Here is a 6,000-nt window from a genome sequence, read left to right on the forward strand (position 1 = left end):
AATAAGCAATATCATGAATGGGAGAAGAGAAAACATTAAATAGTCAACTATTATGCTAAGAAAAGATCACTGTACTGTGATAAATGATAAATAGTGCATTGCCAAGGGAAGAATACAATCTTATACAATGTGCGCAAAGTTTACTGAGTAGGCGGGAAAAAAGAAGAAAAGTACAACAGCTCATCGTTACTGGAACAAATGCCGCAGTACCGCTTGTCCTATTGCTACATCACCCTACAGTGTTTCTTCCAAACAATAATGCCTTGCAAATGTATGCGTGGATTTCTAGGTGGCCGCCCTGCAAATGTTTTGGATAGGCACTCCTGCGAAGAGCACCATGGATGCGGCAACCACCCTTGTTGAATGTGCATGAGTTGGTCTGCGCAGGTTTTCCTGCCGCTTATGACAATAATCGATTGCACATGATATCCATCTTGCAATCCCGTGCTTGGATAGCAACTGGCCTTTTCTAGGAGCACTGAATGCTACAAGAAGTTGATTTGATTTTCTCAAGTGTCTAGTTCTGTCCAGATAAAATGTGAGATACCTTATAACGTCCAAGGAATCAAGAGCCCGTTCCAACGGTGTTTTAAGGATTTGGGAAGTACGAGTTTAGCACTACTGGTTGATTAACGTGGAAATCCGAAGGAACTTTGGGTATAAACTTTGGATTTGTTTGTAAGACTACCCTATCTCCCTTGAACTGTAAGAAAGGGTCTTGGATAGTGAATACTTGGAACTCGCTTACTCTTATAGCTGAGGTTAGGGCGAGAAGGAGAGCGACTTTCCAAGATAGGAATTTTAAGTCTGCTTTGTGAATCGGTTTGAACAGTAGTTTCATTACTTGAGACAAAACCAAGTTAAGCTGCCACAATGGTGGTGGTGGTCTCACTGGTGGGAAAGATCGAAAAAGTCCTTTAAGAAATAGTTTTATGACCCTTGCGGGCCACAGAGGTGGTGCGTTGTCCTTCCATCTATACCGGAAAAATGCCGCCAAGTGGACTCTAATCGAAGTGTTTGCCAAACCTGATCTAGCTAGATGGAGAAGATAAGGTAGTATCTGCTCCGGCGATGAGGAGAAAGGATGTAACTGAGCCTGTCTGCACCATATGCAAAAACTTCTCCATTTCAGGTGATAACATTTGTTGGTAATGTCAGCTGCAGCTCTGGCGAGGATGACTCTACAGTCTGAAGGAATATTTAGGTGTGCAAATTCATGGAGTTCAGGAGCCAAGCTGTCATCTGAAGTGACGTGGGATCTGGGTAGAGAATTTGACCCTCGCTCATTGTTAGGAGGGACGGCGTTACTGGTAAAGGGATGCTGTGGCTCTCTGAGAGGAGAAGCAGCTCTGTATACCAATGGTGCAGAGGCCATGCCGGGGCGATCAAGAGAAGTCTGCAGCATTCGTTCTTGATCTTCGCCAGAACTCTCGGTATGAGGAGAATGGGAGGAAAAGCATAAGCATAAATTCCTGACCATGCCATCCAAAACGCATTCCCCCCCAACAGTCCTGATGGGGATCCTGACTTGCAAAGAATTGGCATTTTGCATTCTGCAGAGTGGCGAAAAGATCCAGGTTTGGTTTGCCCCATAGGGAGAAAACTTGATTTAACACCCTCTGATCCAGTTCTCATTCGTGGTTGGATGACATCAACCTGCTTAGAGAGTCTGCAATGGCATTCTGAGCACTGAGAACGTGTTCAGCTCGAAGACTCACTCTATGAATGATGGACCAGTTCCAAATGCGCTGAGATTCTCGCAATAAGAGGAGAGACCTTGTTCCTCCCTGCTTGTTGACATAATGCATAGTCGTGTTGTCCGTACGAATAAGCACTGATGAGCCCCTTATCTTTGGAAGGAAAGCGTGAAGCGCTAGGCGGACTGCTTTCAATTCAAGATAATTGAAATGGAGAGACCTCTGATGCGGCTTCCATCTGCCCCTGACCTGTAAGTTCTGAAGAAAGGCTCTCCAAACTTCAAGAGATGCATTGGTTGTAATCACCCACGGAGCTGGTTGGAGGAGAAAAGATAGTCCTACCGACAAGTGAGATTCTTGAGTCCACCAAGACAGAGATGTTATCATGGGTTTTGTTATTCTGGTTATATCGTCGAAAGACCCCTTGAACTGTGTCCACTGAAGGTCCAGCTGTTCTTGGAGGGGTCACATTCTGAGACGACAGAATGGCACCAGTGGAATGCAGGAGGACATCATTCCGAACAGGGACTTGAAGAGGCGAACTGAAACAGACTTTCTTTTTCGCACTAGCCTTGCCAGGGATATGAGCCTTTTCCGCCTTTCTCCTGTAGGAGTTGCTTGTTGCTGGATGTGTCCAAAACTGCCCCCAGAAATGTTCTTCTTTTCAAGGGTTGGAAAGCTGATTTGTCGCAGTTGATAGTTAGGCCCAGTCCAGGTCGCTCTCTGTGCCTGCGACCTGGACTTGGCTTTGATCAGCCAGTCGTCTAAATATGGAAACACTTGATGTTTGCGTCTTCCGAGGAAAGCTGCGACTGGAGCTAGGCATTTGGTAAAAATTATTGGGCTGATTTCAGGCCGAGAGGAAGAACTTTGAATTGGAAATGCTCTCCGGCCACCGTGAATCTGAGATATTCCCTGTGGGATGGGTCTATAGGGATATGAAAGTATGCGTCCTGTAGAGCGAGGGTGGACATATAATCTTCCGGATCAAGAAGGGAAAGAATATCGCTTAATGTTATCATACGGAAGGAATAGTTTCTTACCTGTAACTCCAGTTCTCTCGTAGGGGTATTTCCATGATAGTCATAAGCACTGAATAGTTCCGCACGGCAGCGGGGACCCAGGAGCACTGTTCTGAAGTGTCTTCTTAAGTGTAGATGTTCGCCTTTCTTATGGAAGGCCTGCAAAGTCACTTAAGAATGTCAATGTGCAGCCTAGAGGAAAGGCTACAAAGGCCAAATTGTTCATTCTTTTGGTTGAAAAAAGGGTACTGTAGTATAGATATACATTAAAAAAACATGTATATTCTAGAGATAATGTAGAAAAAATATTTCACAAACCTTTTTACAACTTTAAAATAAGGATGAAACAATGCAGGGCAGTGTAGCCCATAGGCTGCCATTATACAGAATGTAAATAGAGCTGTGCCTTTAAAAAGAGAAAGACTTCCCGTATCCATACATGCATAGCAAAAGGCAGTTGCCTCAGTTCTTTTTTCCGGCTCCTTCTGACAGGACCCTGAAGCATTGGGCTCCACCTATTTATAGGTTTTTTTGACTAAAATTCAACACAAATCCTTTGGATTTCATTTTCACTCAACGTTTTTCAACCAGAGTGAATGTTTTCTGTTTTTTTTTGTCAAATTCTGACAGAAATTTAAGGCTTTTTTCCACCAACATGCCTTCACTTTTTGATAAGTGCCCTAGCTGTGGCAGGAAGAAGGCCAAAACAGACCCACATCAAGTCTGTATTATTTGCCTGCCGTCATCTCATAAACCTGATGCCTGTGACATTTGTAAAACCTTCTCCAGGCGCCCCCTTCATGACAGGGAGAAAATTTGTCTTCAAGCCAAGGAGGACAATAGACGGAGGGCACAATCCACCACAGAGCGAGGGGAAGGTGAGTCTTCCACCAGGGCTCTGACTTTGTCCTCTGGAGCAGCTTCCAGATCTGCTCAAAAACATCACAGGTCCCCGCCGACGTCGAGAGCATCGACTTCGAGACAAGGAACAGCACCGACATGCTCGCCGTCGAGGAAGAGACATTGCTCGCCATCGAGAGCGTTATCATCGACGAGACGGCGCAGACATTCGCTGTTGAGGAGTTCCCTGTCGAGGTCACCGTCGACGCGAAGGGGAAGATCGACGTCGAGAGACAGTGCTCGTCGTCGGAGACGATCGACGTCATCCCACCTACGTCGAGGCAGATCGCCGTCGAGGGGCTCCCAACGGCGAGAGGAGTCCACGTCGAGAGGTACACGTTGGCGTTGTACTTCGACGTCGAGAAGGCATTCAAAGAGACCAAGGAGAGTCTATACCACCTCGGAATCCTCGGCTTCTCTGATTCTCTTGCCACCTTCTCCTCAGCCATCTCCTTTACCACCGACACCTCTGGCACCTACAGCTCCTCAGCCGGTACCTCTTTCTGAGGCCGCCCCGGTGACTCCTCCAGAATCCACAAGACAATCGTGTCATTCCTCGAGACGTTCCTCTACGTCTAGACACCGTCATTGGCATGACTCGGATCACAGGTCTCCTCGCTCCCACCATAGGCACTCCTCTTCATCCGCAAGAGATTACTCTCCGACGTTATCGGACTCCCCGTCTCCGAGAGTTTCACCCATAGATGATGTGAATACTTTTCAGGAGGTATTAATTTGCGGTGCTACCAAGCTGAACATCCCCCTGGCAGTACCCACTCCAACAACTCCTGTCATATTTGAGACATTACACCAGCGATCTTCGGCTAGACCATTACTACCGCTGGTCCCAGGATTACTTGAACCGGCAATGGACATTTTCCTTACACCGTCCACAACCCAGACTGCTCCTTCCAGACTCATAAAGAAATACTGTCCTCCTGAGAAGGACCCTATATTTCTGAGAGCGGATCCAGTGCCCGATTCGGTGGTAATCGTGGCTGCTAAAAAGCTACATTCAACACCTCCATCGTACTCCTCTCCACCAGACAAAGAGAGTAGAAAGATTGATGCCGCAGGCCGCAAAGTTTGCTCAACATCAGCCATCACCATGAAAGCGGCTAGTGCCACTGCCCTTTTGGGCAGGTATGATCGCGCCCTTTGGGATTCTATGCTACAATTTGCCGATTACCTTCCCAAAGACAAAAAGGAGGATTTCTTGGAAATTGTAAACGAAGGTGCCATGGTCTCCAACCAGGTGATTAGCGCGGCTGCGGACTCCTCCATATTATCTGCTCATAGTTATTGTCATGGCATATCCTTAAGAAGACATTCCTGGCTACGCCTTACTTCACTCAAGCCAGAAGCGCAACAGAGGATACAGAACCTTCCTTTTTCAGGTTCCACTTTGTTTGGGTCTCATGCTGACGATGAGATGTCTAGGATGAAGGCGGAATTAGACACTCTTAAGGCAGTGGGCATCGAGAAGCCAAGAGAACAGCGGAGAACTTTCCGTCCCTACCATCGTAGATTCTTCGCTCAAAGGCTTTAAACTCCGCAGTGGGTGCCGCCTAGATCCCAGCACCATCAACACCAGAGACCTTTTTCGACCCAGTGAAAACGAACAAGGGGTCGCTCCACACCACAAACCGCCCAAACAGGACGTCAATCATCAGCATCTAAACCATGAATCGTTACTTCCCCCTCTTCTGTTACCCACTCCGGTAGGGGGAAGTATTTCGCATCATCTGGAAGAGTGGCAACGCATAACATCAGACGCCTGGGTTTTGAATATTGTACAGAATGGCTATTGTCTCAGGTTCATAAACCCTCCGCCTTCTATTCCACCCAAACCGGTGAAATACCACCTCTACGCTCTCTAAGTAGAGGTCAGAACCCTATTACAAAAGGAGGCGATAGAACCTGTTCCTATGAACCAGCAAGGAAAGGGAATCTACTCGAGGTACTTCCTAGTACCAAAAAAAGACGAACACGAGTTCTGACCCATTCTCGATCTAAGAATAGCCAACAAATGGATTTGCAAAGAAAAATTCAGAATGCTATCCTTACACCAAATCTATCCCCAACTTCATCAAGGCGATTTACTCTGTTCAATAGATCTCCGCTACGCTTACTTCCACATTCCTGTGGTCAAAAAACATTGGAAGTTCTTAGAATTTCTCGTCGGACAAAGCCATTACCAATATACAGTGCTACCCTTCGGCCTCAAGTCAGCACCAAGGACGTTTTCCAAATGCATGGCGGTGGTGGCAGCCCATTTAAGGAAACATCGGATCTTCGTCTATCCCTACCTAGACAATTGTCTCATAAAAGCATCCACATACCAAGAGGCCCATCGGCATTTCAATTGGACCTACCAACTA

Source organism: Pleurodeles waltl, chromosome 1_1 (genome assembly GCF_031143425.1).
Source record: "Pleurodeles waltl isolate 20211129_DDA chromosome 1_1, aPleWal1.hap1.20221129, whole genome shotgun sequence".
NCBI classification, from domain to species: domain Eukaryota; kingdom Metazoa; phylum Chordata; class Amphibia; order Caudata; family Salamandridae; genus Pleurodeles; species Pleurodeles waltl.